The sequence below is a fragment of the Pleurodeles waltl genome, chromosome 2_1 (assembly GCF_031143425.1).
Source record: "Pleurodeles waltl isolate 20211129_DDA chromosome 2_1, aPleWal1.hap1.20221129, whole genome shotgun sequence".
Lineage (NCBI taxonomy): Eukaryota > Metazoa > Chordata > Amphibia > Caudata > Salamandridae > Pleurodeles > Pleurodeles waltl.
In genome coordinates this window covers 448001516-448017427 of record NC_090438.1, presented here as the reverse complement: position 1 = coordinate 448017427, position 15912 = coordinate 448001516, and positions in this window count along the sequence as shown.

Genomic DNA, 15912 nt, shown 5'->3' with positions numbered 1-15912 from the left:
TTAACGCAGCGGAAATGACTGTGGGTCAATTTACGACACCGCAAACCGGATATGCGCCGTTTTTTTTTACGCAATAGCGTCAAAAAACACAGTGAACACAGCCATCTCACCAGAGGAGAGCCAAAATGGATCCCAGATGCCACTACAGACCCCAGGAAGATGACAGCAGACCAGGAACCAGCCAGGAGGACCCACACAAGAACCAGGACACTTTTAAGAAGAAAAGAAAGTGTTGCTTTAGTGCAGAGGAGCAGGAAATTCTGGTTAAAGAGGTGACGGAACACCAGCACCAACTGTTTGTCACATCAAAGTTGCCAATCAGTAGGAGAGAGGCTATATGGCAACAAATTGTCGACAAGATTAACAGTGTGGCTGAAGTACGCAGAACAGTCATCAAGTGCAAGAAACGCTGGCATGACTGCAAACGCAGGACCAAGGAAAAGATGGCCAGGAACAGGAAGGCAGCACTGCAGACTGGAGGTGGGAGTCCAGCACACCAGGAGGCCCTGGACCACATGAAGGAGATGGTCGCAGCTGTCATCCCTGAGGAGATCGTCACAGGGATTCAAGGACAGGACAGCGCAGACTACCAGGAAACAACGCACATGCAGGGTAAGTTGCATGGGGAATTAAAATGCACAAATGTTAACTGCAAGCGGGGGGACACCGACCACAAAATGCATGGAAGTCATCATATACATGGAGTGGCATGGGTAAAGGGGCACGGCATGGGGGCATGGCCTGCACAGACAGAAGCTGGGGCACATCATTACACTAAACCAACAACAGTCCCATGGGGGCATGCTCTCATGCCAACGATGGAGCAAAGGGAAAGCCACGCCAGGAGGGAAGGCCACTACGTCAAACTGACATCCTGGCACTCGTCAGCCAACATACCCCCTACATTAACTAGGGCCCTATTAGCAATCCTCTAACCAAACCGACAACTGCAATGTAACTGCGACAACAGTTGCCACTACCACCTCTGCTCTGTGTGTAGCTCAAGTAGCCAATGGCAGTAACCTCCCCATGGATCATACACACCTAGATTAGGGGGTGAGGATGACAACTGCAACAATCCCCAGAAACAAGACAAAGGCCCCAGTACTCTCAAATATCAATGCCCATAGTTGTCACAAACATCAGCCAAAGTAAACAACAATAGGAGCTACACAGCACTAAGGACACACCCATGCTGCATATGTCAGGGTCCATCCTGTGCCTGGGTAACAAGGCAACATCCCAAATGTCATACTGCTCAGACAACAGCATTGAGGAGGGGACACATGTAACTGGTCACTGAAATACACCTGCACAGTCAGAGGACGAAATAGGACACTGATACGACTATCAGGGCAATCCAATGTAACACACATTCCCCAACATCAGCAGGACCCATTAACCCCTTCCCCGCCACGGACGTAATGGTTATGTCCATGGCAGCGCCCATGTGGCGCCATGGACGTAACCATTACGTCCTGAATGCTGCCCTCGGGAGAAGCGCTAGCGCTCCTCCCGAGGGCCGCCCCCCCACCCCCCTAGGTCAGGGCTGACAGGGGAATCCCTTCCCCTTCAACCCCCGACCCCCCCCACCCCCCCTGTGACGTCAGTGCGCGAGCGCGCGCTGACAATCACACAACCTCCCCCATCGCGCTGGAAGCAGAGCTTCCAGCGCGATCGAAAGAGAAATGCTCAGCATTTCTCTTTCGATCACGTGGGGGAGGCCCGGAGGGGCTTCAAAGGGAAGGAAATGTATTTCCTTCCCTTTGAAGTCTCTCCGAGGGTTTCAAAAGCCGGATTGCTTGCAATCCGGCTTTTGAAACCCCACTAGACACCAGGGATTTTTTTTTTTTAGATGTAATTGACAGAAGGGAGCGACCCCTTGGGCAAGGGTCGCTCCCAGGGGGTCATTTTTTTTTAAGGCCTTATCTGCCCCCCCTGGGGGCAGATCGGCCTAATAATAGGCCGATCTGCCCCCAGGGGGGGCAGAAACCTCTAGACACCAGGGATACTTTTTTTTTTTTTTTTTTTGATTTGTTTTCTTTTGTGTTTTAGGTGTGGGATGCGACCCCTTAGGCAAGGGTCGCTCCCATATGGGGGAAATTATATTTAGGCCATTTCTGCCCCCTTTGGGGGCAGATTGGCTTATTTTTATGAGGCCAATCTGCCCCCAAGGGGGGCAGAAACCACTAGACACCAGGGAGTTTTTTTTGTTTGTTTGTTTTTCACGTAAGGGGAGCGACCCCTTAGGCAAGGGTCGTTCCCATGGGGGGCAAATTTATTTTAGGCCATTTCTGCCCCCCATGGGGGCAGATCAGCCTATTTTTATTAGGCCGATCTGCCCCCACGGGGGGCAGAAACCACTAGGCACCAGGGATTTTTGTTGTTGTTGTGTTTTACAGATGGGGAGCGTCCCCTTAGGCAAGGGTCGCTCCCCTGGAGGGGCAAATTGTATTTAGGCCATTTCTACCCGCTTTGGGGGCAGATCGGCCGATTTTAGGTCAATCTGCCCCCAAGGGGGGCAGAAACCATTAGGCACCAGGGATCTTTTTTTTGCGCTGTCACGCAAGGGGAGCGACCTTGTAGGCAAGGGTCGCTCCCCGGGGGGGGGGTGAGGGGGGCAAATTTATTTTAGGCCATTTCTGCCCCCCCTGGGGGCAGATCGGCCTATTAGTATTAGGCCGATCTGCCCACAGGGGGGGCAGAAACCTTTAGGCGCCTGGGCAAATAGTTTTTTTGTGTTTTTTTTTTGTTTGTTTGTTTTTTTAGAGATGGGGAGCGACGCATTAGGCAAGGGTCGCTCCCCTGGGGGGCAAATTGTATTTAGACCATTTCTGCCCCCCTTGGGGGCAGATTGGCCGATTGTAGGTCAATCTGCCCCCAAGGGGGGCAAAAACCACTGGGCACCAGGGATCTTTTTTTTGCGCTGTCACGCAAGGGGAGCGACCTTGTAGGCAAGGGTCGCTCCCCGGGGGGGAGGGGGGTGAGCACATTTATTTTAGGCCATTTCTGCCCCCCCTGGGGGCAGATCGGCCTATTGGTATTAGGCCGATCTGCCCACAGGGGGGGCAGAAACCTCTAGGCGCCTGGGCAAATAGTTTTTTTGTGTTTTTTTTTTTGTTTGTTTGTTTTTTTAGAGATGGGGAGCGACGCATTAGGCAAGGGTCGCTCCCCTGGGGGGCAAATTGTATTTAGACCATTTCTGCCCCCCTTGGAGGCAGATTGGCCGATTGTAGGTCAATCTGCCCCCAATGGGGGCAGAAACCACTAGGCACCAGGGATCTTTTTTTTGCGCCGTCACGCGAGGGGAGCGACCTTGCAGGCAAGGGTCGCTCCCCGGGAGGGGTGGGGGGGGCAAATTTATTTTAGGCCATTTCTGCCCCCCTGGGGGCAGATCGGCCTATTGGTATTAGGCCGATCTGCCCCCGGGGGGGGCAGAAACCTTTAGGCGCCAGGGCAAAAAAAAATTTGTGTGGGTTTTGTTTTTGTTTGTTTGTTTGTTTGTTTTTTTAGAGATGGGGAGCGACGCATTAGGCAAGGGTCGCTCCCCAAGGGGGGCAGAAACCACTAGGCACCGGGGATTTTTTTTTTGGCACCAATGTCACGCAAGGGGGGGCGACCCCATAGGCAAGGGTCGCTCCCGGGGGGGCAGGGGGGTTGGGGGGTGGGGGACAAATTTATTTTAGGCCATTTCTGCCCCCCCTGGGCCCGGCTGAGCTAGAGGCCAAAATCCACAGGTAGGCACTGTTTTCTATGAAAAAATGTGATGTGTCCACGTTGTGTTTTGGGCCATTTCCTGTCGCGGGCGCTAGGCCTACCCACACCAGTGAGGTATCATTTTTATCGGGAGACTTGGGGGAACTCTAGGTGGAAGGAAATTTGTGGCTCCTCTCAGATTCCAGAACTTTCTGTCACTGAAATGTGAGGAAAACATGTTTTTTTAGCCAAAATTTGAGGTTTGCAAAGGATTCTGGGTAACAGAACCTGGTCAGAGCCCCACAATTCACCCCATCTTGGATTCCCCTGGGTTTCTAGTTTTCAAAAATGCGCTGGTTTGCTAGGTTTCCCCAGGTGCCGGCTGAGCTAGAGGCCAAAATCCACAGGTAGGCCCTGTTTTCTATGAAAAAATGTGATGTGTCCAGGTTGTGTTTTGGGCCATTTCCTGTCGCGGGCGCTAGGCCTACCCACACAAGTGAGGTATCATTTTTATCGGGAGACTTGGGGAACGCTGGGTGGAAGGAAATTTGTGGCTCCTCTTAGATTCCAGAACTTTCTGTCACCGAAATGTGAGGAACATGTGTTTTATTAGCCAAATTTTGAGGTTTGCAAAGGATTCTGGGTAACAGAACCTGGTCCGAGCCCCGCAAGTCACCCCTCCTTGGATTCCCCTAGGTCTCTAGTTTTCAGAAATGCACAGGTTTCGTAGGTTTCCCTAGGTGCCGGCTGAGCTAGAGGCCAAACTCTACAGGTAGGCACTTCGCAAAAAACACCTCTGTTTTTTTCCAAAATTTAGGATGTGTCCACGTTGCGCTTTGGGGTGTTTCCTGTCGCCGGCACTAGGCCTACCCACACAAGTGAGGTATCATTTTTATCGGGAGACTTGGGGGAACGCTGGGTGGAAGGAAATTTGTAGCTCCTCTCAGATTCCAGAACTTTCTGCCACAGAAATGTGAGGAACATGTGTTTTTTTAGCCAAATTTTGAGGTTTGCAAAGGATTCTGGGTAACAGAACCTGGTCCGAGCCCCGCAAGTCACCCCTCCTTGGATTCCCCTAGGTCTCTAGTTTTCAGAAATGCACAGGTTTGGTAGGTTTCCCTAGGTGCCGGCTGAGCTAGAGGCCAAAATCTAGAGGTAGGCACTTCGCAAAAAACACCTCTGTTTTTTTCCAAAATTTAGGATGTGTCCACGTTGCGCTTTGGGGTGTTTCCTGTCGCCGGCGCTAGGCCTACCCACGCAAGTGAGGTATCATTTTTATCGGGAGACTTGGGGGAACGCTGGGTGGAAGGAAATTTGTAGCTCCTCTCAGATTCCAGAACTTTCTGCCACAGAAATGTGAGGAACATGTGTTTTTTTAGCCAAATTTTGAGGTTTGCAAAGGATTCTGGGTAACAGAACCTGGTCCGAGCCCCGCAAGTCACCCCTCCTTGGATTCCCCTAGGTCTCTAGTTTTCAGAAATGCACAGGTTTGGTAGGTTTCCCTAGGTGCCGGCTGAGCTAGAGGCCAAAATCTACAGGTAGGCACTTCGCAAAAAACACCTCTGTTTTTTTCCAAAATTTAGGATGTGTCCACGTTGCGCTTTGGGGTGTTTCCTGTCGCCGGCGCTAGGCCTACCCACGCAAGTGAGGTATCATTTTTATCGGGAGACTTGGGGGAACGCTGGGTGGAAGGAAATTTGTAGCTCCTCTCAGATTCCAGAACTTTCTGCCACAGAAATGTGAGGAACATGTGTTTTTTTAGCCAAATTTTGAGGTTTGCAAAGGATTCTGGGTAACAGAACCTGGTCCGAGCTCCGCAAGTCACCCCTCCTTGGATTCCCCTAGGTCTCTAGTTTTCAGAAATGCACAGGTTTGGTAGGTTTCCCTAGGTGCCGGCTGAGCTAGAGGCCAAAATCTACAGGTAGGCACTTCGCAAAAAACACCTCTGTTTTTTTCCAAAATTTAGGATGTGTCCACGTTGCGCTTTGGGGTGTTTCCTGTCGCCGGCGCTAGGCCTACCCACGCAAGTGAGGTATCATTTTTATCGGGAGACTTGGGGGAACGCTGGGTGGAAGGAAATTTGTAGCTCCTCTCAGATTCCAGAACTTTCTGCCACAGAAATGTGAGGAACATGTGTTTTTTTAGCCAAATTTTGAGGTTTGCAAAGGATTCTGGGTAACAGAACCTGGTCCGAGCCCCGCAAGTCACTCCTCCTTGGATTCCCCTAGGTCTCTAGTTTTCAGAAATGCACAGGTTTGGTAGGTTTCCCTAGGTGCCGGCTGAGCTAGAGGCCAAAATCTACAGGTAGGCACTTCGCAAAAAACACCTCTGTTTTTTTCCAAAATTTAGGATGTGTCCACGTTGCGCTTTGGGGTGTTTCCTGTCGCCGGCGCTAGGCCTACCCACGCAAGTGAGGTATCATTTTTATCGGGAGACTTGGGGGAACGCTGGGTGGAAGGAAATTTGTAGCTCCTCTCAGATTCCAGAACTTTCTGCCACAGAAATATGAGGAACATGTGTTTTTTTAGCCAAATTTTGAGGTTTGCAAAGGATTCTGGGTAACAGAACCTGGTCCGAGCACCGCAAGTCACCCCTCCTTGGATTCCCCTAGGTCTCTAGTTTTCAGAAATGCACAGGTTTGGTAGGTTTCCCTAGGTGCCGGCTGAGCTAGAGGCCAAAATCTACAGGTAGGCACTTCGCAAAAAACACCTCTGTTTTTTTCCAAAATTTAGGATGTGTCCACGTTGCGCTTTGGGGTGTTTCCTGTCGCCGGCGCTAGGCCTACCCACGCAAGTGAGGTATCATTTTTATCGGGAGACTTGGGGGAACGCTGGGTGGAAGGAAATTTGTAGCTCCTCTCAGATTCCAGAACTTTCTGACACAGAAATGTGAGGAACATGTGTTTTTTTAGCCAAATTTTGAGGTTTGCAAAGGATTCTGGGTAACAGAACCTGGTCCGAGCCCCGCAAGTCACCCCTCCTTGGATTCCCCTAGGTCTCTAGTTTTCAGAAATGCACAGGTTTGGTAGGTTTCCCTAGGTGCCGGCTGAGCTAGAGGCCAAAATCTACAGGTAGGCACTTCGCAAAAAACACCTCTGTTTTTTTCCAAAATTTAGGATGTGTCCACGTTGCGCTTTGGGGTGTTTCCTGTCGCCGGCGCTAGGCCTACCCACGCAAGTGAGGTATCATTTTTATCGGGAGACTTGGGGGAACGCTGGGTGGAAGGAAATTTGTAGCTCCTCTCAAATTCCAGAACTTTCTGCCACAGAAATGTGAGGAACATGTGTTTTTTTAGCCAAATTTTGAGGTTTGCAAAGGATTCTGGGTAACAGAACCTGGTCCGAGCCCCGCAAGTCACCCCTCCTTGGATTCCCCTAGGTCTCTAGTTTTCAGAAATGCACAGGTTTGGTAGGTTTCCCTAGGTGCCGGCTGAGCTAGAGGCCAAAATCTACAGGTAGGCACTTCGCAAAAAACACCTCTGTTTTTTTCCAAAATTTAGGATGTGTCCACGTTGCGCTTTGGGGTGTTTCCTGTCGCCGGCGCTAGGCCTACCCACGCAAGTGAGGTATCATTTTTATCGGGAGACTTGGGGGAACGCTGGGTGGAAGGAAATTTGTAGCTCCTCTCAGATTCCAGAACTTTCTGCCACAGAAATGTGAGGAACATGTGTTTTTTTAGCCAAATTTTGAGGTTTGCAAAGGATTCTGGGTAACAGAACCTGGTCCGAGCCCCGCAAGTCACTCCTCCTTGGATTCCCCTAGGTCTCTAGTTTTCAGAAATGCACAGGTTTGGTAGGTTTCCCTAGGTGCCGGCTGAGCTAGAGGCCAAAATCTACAGGTAGGCACTTCGCAAAAAACACCTCTGTTTTTTTCCAAAATTTAGGATGTGTCCACGTTGCGCTTTGGGGTGTTTCCTGTCGCCGGCGCTAGGCCTACCCACGCAAGTGAGGTATCATTTTTATCGGGAGACTTGGGGGAACGCTGGGTGGAAGGAAATTTGTAGCTCCTCTCAGATTCCAGAACTTTCTGCCACAGAAATATGAGGAACATGTGTTTTTTTAGCCAAATTTTGAGGTTTGCAAAGGATTCTGAGTAACAGAACCTGGTCCGAGCACCGCAAGTCACCCCTCCTTGGATTCCCCTAGGTCTCTAGTTTTCAGAAATGCACAGGTTTGGTAGGTTTCCCTAGGTGCCGGCTGAGCTAGAGGCCAAAATCTACAGGTAGGCACTTCGCAAAAAACACCTCTGTTTTTTTCCAAAATTTAGGATGTGTCCACGTTGCGCTTTGGGGTGTTTCCTGTCGCCGGCGCTAGGCCTACCCACGCAAGTGAGGAATCATTTTTATCGGGAGACTTGGGGGAACGCTGGGTGGAAGGAAATTTGTAGCTCCTCTCAGATTCCAGAACTTTCTGCCACAGAAATGTGAGGAACATGTGTTTTTTTAGCCAAATTTTGAGGTTTGCTAAGGATTCTGGGTAACAGAACCTGGTCCGAGCCCCGCAAGTCACCCCTCCTTGGATTCCCCTAGGTCTCTAGTTTTCAGAAATGTACAGGTTTCGTAGGTTTCCCTAGGTGCCGGCTGAGCTAGAGGCCAAACTCTACAGGTAGGCACTTCGCAAAAAACACCTCTGTTTTTTTCCAAAATTTAGGATGTGTCCACGTTGCGCTTTGGGGTGTTTCCTGTCGCCGGCACTAGGCCTACCCACACAAGTGAGGTATCATTTTTATCGGGAGACTTGGGGGAACGCTGGGTGGAAGGAAATTTGTAGCTCCTCTCAGATTCCAGAACTTTCTGACACAGAAATGTGAGGAACATGTGTTTTTTTAGCCAAATTTTGAGGTTTGCAAAGGATTCTGGGTAACAGAACCTGGTCCGAGCCCCGCAAGTCACCCCTCCTTGGATTCCCCTAGGTCTCTAGTTTTCAGAAATGCACAGGTTTGGTAGGTTTCCCTAGGTGCCGGCTGAGCTAGAGGCCAAAATCTACAGGTAGGCACTTCGCAAAAAACACCTCTGTTTTTTTCCAAAATTTAGGATGTGTCCACGTTGCGCTTTGGGGTGTTTCCTGTCGCCGGCGCTAGGCCTACCCACGCAAGTGAGGTATCATTTTTATCGGGAGACTTGGGGGAACGCTGGGTGGAAGGAAATTTGTAGCTCCTCTCAGATTCCAGAACTTTCTGCCACAGAAATGTGAGGAACATGTGTTTTTTTAGCCAAATTTTGAGGTTTGCAAAGGATTCTGGGTAACAGAACCTGGTCCGAGCCCCGCAAGTCACCCCTCCTTGGATTCCCCTAGGTCTCTAGTTTTCAGAAATGCACAGGTTTGGTAGGTTTCCCTAGGTGCCGGCTGAGCTAGAGGCCAAAATCTACAGGTAGGCACTTCGCAAAAAACACCTCTGTTTTTTTCCAAAATTTAGGATGTGTCCACGTTGCGCTTTGGGGTGTTTCCTGTCGCCGGCGCTAGGCCTACCCACGCAAGTGAGGTATCATTTTTATCGGGAGACTTGGGGGAATGCTGGGTGGAAGGAAATTTGTAGCTCCTCTCAGATTCCAGAACTTTCTGCCACAGAAATGTGAGGAACATGTGTTTTTTTAGCCAAATTTTGAGGTTTGCAAAGGATTCTGGGTAACAGAACCTGGTCCGAGCCCCGCAAGTCACCCCTCCTTGGATTCCCCTAGGTCTCTAGTTTTCAGAAATGCACAGGTTTGGTAGGTTTCCCTAGGTGCCGGCTGAGCTAGAGGCCAAAATCTACAGGTAGGCACTTCGCAAAAAACACCTCTGTTTTTTTCCAAAATTTAGGATGTGTCCACGTTGCGCTTTGGGGTGTTTCCTGTCGCCGGCGCTAGGCCTACCCACGCAAGTGAGGTATCATTTTTATCGGGAGACTTGGGGGAACGCTGGGTGGAAGGAAATTTGTAGCTCCTCTCAGATTCCAGAACTTTCTGCCACAGAAATATGAGGAACATGTGTTTTTTTAGCCAAATTTTGAGGTTTGCAAAGGATTCTGGGTAACAGAACCTGGTCCGAGCACCGCAAGTCACCCCTCCTTGGATTCCCCTAGGTCTCTAGTTTTCAGAAATGCACAGGTTTGGTAGGTGTCCCTAGGTGCCGGCTGAGCTAGAGGCCAAAATCTACAGGTAGGCACTTCGCAAAAAACACCTCTGTTTTTTTCCAAAATTTAGGATGTGTCCACGTTGCGCTTTGGGGTGTTTCCTGTCGCCGGCGCTAGGCCTACCCACGCAAGTGAGGTATCATTTTTATCGGGAGACTTGGGGGAACGCTGGGTGGAAGGAAATTTGTAGCTCCTCTCAGATTCCAGAACTTTCTGACACAGAAATGTGAGGAACATGTGTTTTTTTAGCCAAATTTTGAGGTTTGCAAAGGATTCTGGGTAACAGAACCTGGTCCGAGCCCCGCAAGTCACCCCTCCTTGGATTCCCCTAGGTCTCTAGTTTTCAGAAATGCACAGGTTTGGTAGGTTTCCCTAGGTGCCGGCTGAGCTAGAGGCCAAAATCTACAGGTAGGCACTTCGCAAAAAACACCTCTGTTTTTTTCCAAAATTTAGGATGTGTCCACGTTGCGCTTTGGGGTGTTTCCTGTCGCCGGCGCTAGGCCTACCCACGCAAGTGAGGTATCATTTTTATCGGGAGACTTGGGGGAACGCTGGGTGGAAGGAAATTTGTAGCTCCTCTCAAATTCCAGAACTTTCTGCCACAGAAATGTGAGGAACATGTGTTTTTTTAGCCAAATTTTGAGGTTTGCAAAGGATTCTGGGTAACAGAACCTGGTCCGAGCCCCGCAAGTCACCCCTCCTTGGATTCCCCTAGGTCTCTAGTTTTCAGAAATGCACAGGTTTGGTAGGTTTCCCTAGGTGCCGGCTGAGCTAGAGGCCAAAATCTACAGGTAGGCACTTCGCAAAAAACACCTCTGTTTTTTTCCAAAATTTAGGATGTGTCCACGTTGCGCTTTGGGGTGTTTCCTGTCGCCGGCGCTAGGCCTACCCACGCAAGTGAGGTATCATTTTTATCGGGAGACTTGGGGGAACGCTGGGTGGAAGGAAATTTGTAGCTCCTCTCAAATTCCAGAACTTTCTGCCACAGAAATGTGAGGAACATGTGTTTTTTTAGCCAAATTTTGAGGTTTGCAAAGGATTCTGGGTAACAGAACCTGGTCCGAGCCCCGCAAGTCACCCCTCCTTGGATTCCCCTAGGTCTCTAGTTTTCAGAAATGCACAGGTTTGGTAGGTTTCCCTAGGTGCCGGCTGAGCTAGAGGCCAAAATCTACAGGTAGGCACTTCGCAAAAAACACCTCTGTTTTTTTCCAAAATTTAGGATGTGTCCACGTTGCGCTTTGGGGTGTTTCCTGTCGCCGGCGCTAGGCCTACCCACGCAAGTGAGGTATCATTTTTATCGGGAGACTTGGGGGAACGCTGGGTGGAAGGAAATTTGTAGCTCCTCTCAGATTCCAGAACTTTCTGCCACAGAAATGTGAGGAACATGTGTTTTTTTAGCCAAATTTTGAGGTTTGCTAAGGATTCTGGGTAACAGAACCTGGTCCGAGCCCCGCAAGTCACCCCTCCTTGGATTCCCCTAGGTCTCTAGTTTTCAGAAATGCACAGGTTTCGTAGGTTTCCCTAGGTGCCGGCTGAGCTAGAGGCCAAACTCTACAGGTAGGCACTTCGCAAAAAACACCTCTGTTTTTTTCCAAAATTTAGGATGTGTCCACGTTGCGCTTTGGGGTGTTTCCTGTCGCCGGCACTAGGCCTACCCACACAAGTGAGGTATCATTTTTATCGGGAGACTTGGGGGAACGCTGGGTGGAAGGAAATTTGTAGCTCCTCTCAGATTCCAGAACTTTCTGACACAGAAATGTGAGGAACATGTGTTTTTTTAGCCAAATTTTGAGGTTTGCAAAGGATTCTGGGTAACAGAACCTGGTCCGAGCCCCGCAAGTCACCCCTCCTTGGATTCCCCTAGGTCTCTAGTTTTCAGAAATGCACAGGTTTGGTAGGTTTCCCTAGGTGCCGGCTGAGCTAGAGGCCAAAATCTACAGGTAGGCACTTCGCAAAAAACACCTCTGTTTTTTTCCAAAATTTAGGATGTGTCCACGTTGCGCTTTGGGGTGTTTCCTGTCGCCGGCGCTAGGCCTACCCACGCAAGTGAGGTATCATTTTTATCGGGAGACTTGGGGGAACGCTGGGTGGAAGGAAATTTGTAGCTCCTCTCAGATTCCAGAACTTTCTGCCACAGAAATGTGAGGAACATGTGTTTTTTTAGCCAAATTTTGAGGTTTGCAAAGGATTCTGGGTAACAGAACCTGGTCCGAGCCCCGCAAGTCACCCCTCCTTGGATTCCCCTAGGTCTCTAGTTTTCAGAAATGCACAGGTTTGGTAGGTTTCCCTAGGTGCCGGCTGAGCTAGAGGCCAAAATCTACAGGTAGGCACTTCGCAAAAAATACCTCTGTTTTTTTCCAAAATTTAGGATGTGTCCACGTTGCGCTTTGGGGTGTTTCCTGTCGCCGGCGCTAGGCCTACCCACGCAAGTGAGGTATCATTTTTATCGGGAGACTTGGGGGAATGCTGGGTGGAAGGAAATTTGTAGCTCCTCTCAGATTCCAGAACTTTCTGCCACAGAAATGTGAGGAACATGTGTTTTTTTAGCCAAATTTTGAGGTTTGCAAAGGATTCTGGGTAACAGAACCTGGTCCGAGCCCCGCAAGTCACCCCTCCTTGGATTCCCCTAGGTCTCTAGTTTTCAGAAATGCACAGGTTTGGTAGGTTTCCCTAGGTGCCGGCTGAGCTAGAGGCCAAAATCTACAGGTAGGCACTTCGCAAAAAACACCTCTGTTTTTTTCCAAAATTTAGGATGTGTCCACGTTGCGCTTTGGGGTGTTTCCTGTCGCCGGCGCTAGGCCTACCCACGCAAGTGAGGTATCATTTTTATCGGGAGACTTGGGGGAACGCTGGGTGGAAGGAAATTTGTAGCTCCTCTCAGATTCCAGAACTTTCTGCCACAGAAATGTGAGGAACATGTGTTTTTTTAGCCAAATTTTGAGGTTTGCAAAGGATTCTGGGTAACAGAACCTGGTCCGAGCCCCGCAAGTCACTCCTCCTTGGATTCCCCTAGGTCTCTAGTTTTCAGAAATGCACAGGTTTGGTAGGTTTCCCTAGGTGCCGGCTGAGCTAGAGGCCAAAATCTACAGGTAGGCACTTCGCAAAAAACACCTCTGTTTTTTTCCAAAATTTAGGATGTGTCCACGTTGCGCTTTGGGGTGTTTCCTGTCGCCGGTGCTAGGCCTACCCACGCAAGTGAGGTATCATTTTTATCGGGAGACTTGGGGGAACGCTGGGTGGAAGGAAATTTGTAGCTCCTCTCAGATTCCAGAACTTTCTGCCACAGAAATGTGAGGAACATGTGTTTTTTTAGCCAAATTTTGAGGTTTGCAAAGGATTCTGGGTAACAGAACCTGGTCCGAGCCCCGCAAGTCACTCCTCCTTGGATTCCCCTAGGTCTCTAGTTTTCAGAAATGCACAGGTTTGGTAGGTTTCCCTAGGTGCCGGCTGAGCTAGAGGCCAAAATCTACAGGTAGGCACTTCGCAAAAAACACCTCTGTTTTTTTCCAAAATTTAGGATGTGTCCACGTTGCGCTTTGGGGTGTTTCCTGTCGCCGGCGCTAGGCCTACCCACGCAAGTGAGGTATCATTTTTATCGGGAGACTTGGGGGAACGCTGGGTGGAAGGAAATTTGTAGCTCCTCTCAGATTCCAGAACTTTCTGCCACAGAAATATGAGGAACATGTGTTTTTTTAGCCAAATTTTGAGGTTTGCAAAGGATTCTGGGTAACAGAACCTGGTCCGAGCACCGCAAGTCACCCCTCCTTGGATTCCCCTAGGTCTCTAGTTTTCAGAAATGCACAGGTTTGGTAGGTTTCCCTAGGTGCCGGCTGAGCTAGAGGCCAAAATCTACAGGTAGGCACTTCGCAAAAAACACCTCTGTTTTTTTCCAAAATTTAGGATGTGTCCACGTTGCGCTTTGGGGTGTTTCCTGTCGCCGGCGCTAGGCCTACCCACGCAAGTGAGGTATCATTTTTATCGGGAGACTTGGGGGAACGCTGGGTGGAAGGAAATTTGTAGCTCCTCTCAGATTCCAGAACTTTCTGCCACAGAAATGTGAGGAACATGTGTTTTTTTAGCCAAATTTTGAGGTTTGCTAAGGATTCTGGGTAACAGAACCTGGTCCGAGCCCCGCAAGTCACCCCTCCTTGGATTCCCCTAGGTCTCTAGTTTTCAGAAATGCACAGGTTTGGTAGGTTTCCCTAGGTGCCGGCTGAGCTAGAGGCCAAAATCTACAGGTAGGCACTTCGCAAAAAACACCTCTGTTGTCTTCCAAAAATTTGGATGTGTCCACGTTGCGCTTTGGGGCGTTTCCTGTCGCGGGTGCTAGGCCTACCCACACAAGTGAGGTATCATTTTTATCGGGAGACTTGGGGGAACATAGATTAGCAAAACAAGTGTTATTGCCCCTTGTCTTTTTCTACATTTTTTCCTTCCAAATATAGGAGAGTGTGTAAAAAAGACATCTATTTGAGAAAAGCCCTGTAATTCACATGCTAGTATGGTCACCCCGGAATTCAGAGATGTGCAAATAACCACTGCTCTTCAACACCTTATCTTGTGCCCTTTTTGGAAATACAAAGGTTTTCTTGATAGCAATTTTTTACTCTTTATATTTCAGCAAATGAATGGCTGTATACCCGTTATAGAATGAAAACGCACGTCAGGGTGCAGCTCATTTATTGGCTCTGGGTTCCTCGGGTTCTTGATGAACCTACAAGCCCTATATATCCCCGCAACCAGAGGAGTCCAGCAGACGTAACGGTATATTGCTTTCGATAAGCTGACATTGCAGGGAAAAGTTACAGAGTAAAACGTAGAGAAACATTTATGTTTTTTTCACCTAAATTTCAATATTTTTCTTTTTCAGTTGTTATTTTCTGTAGGAAACCCTTGTAGGATCTACACAAATGACCCCTTGCTGAATTCAGAATTTTGTCTAGGTTTCAGAAATGTTTAGGTTTCTGGGATCCAGCATTGGTTTCATGCCCATTTCTGTCACTGACTGGAAGGAGGCTGAAAGCACAAAAAATTGCAAAAATGGGGTATGTCCCAGAAAAATGCCAAAATTGTGTTGAAAAATTGGGTTTTCTGATTCAAGTCTGCCTGTTCCTGAAAGCTGGGAAGCTGCTGAGTTTAGCACCGCAAACCCTTTGTTGATGCCATTTTCAGGGGAAAAACCACAAGCCTTCTTCTGCAGCCACTTTTTCAATTTTTTTTGAAAAAAACAAAATTTTCCCTGTATTTTGGCCAATTTCTTGGCCTCTTTCAGGGGAACCCACAAAGTCTGGGTACCTCCAGAATCCCTAGGATGTTGGAAAAAAAGGACGCAAATTTGGCTTGGTTAGCTTATGTGGACAAAAAGTTATGCGGGCCTAAGCGCGAACTGCCCCAAATAGGCAAAAAAAGGCCTGGCACAGGAGGGGGAAAAGGCCTGGCAGTGAAGTGGTTAACAATGTCAACATCCATATTCGATCATAACATTGCCATGCATAGGATATGCCACATGTCAATTACATTTAAGTGGATGTGAACGATCAGGGATTGGGGCAAGTCCAGATTGTTAAGTGTGCTGCCAGGGCCATCAGAACACCCACAGCCAGTGAATGGTCTCACCATGAGAATGGATGTACACGAAGGGTCGAGTAGGAAAAGAAGGTGGCAATTCTCTATTTGGCTAAAATCAACACCTAGAGGCGATGTCTGATAACTCAATAACATACATGTGACACACAGGTGGGCCATAGGCCTGAAAGAATGGCCATCTGTAGGACTGGAGAAATCAACACAAAACAAGATCACAAAGTGAATTCATCAAAAGGCAGGCACGTCACATCACAATTACCACAACACAGACACACTAATTGTACCCTGTTTCATTGCAGAGGAAGATGGATCTCCTGCCGATATGCCTGTCCCAGATTTCCCTGATGACATGGATGACGAGCCAATAAACATCCCCCAGGAGACTATCCAAAAGGTCCTTGAAACCCTCCAGACCCCGCCTTCTGTCACAAGTAGGAGCACAGAACAAGCAGCCATCGCAGAGGAACCACCAACCACCCCAATTGTAAGACCTGCCAGCTCCAATACAGCTAAGGACTCAG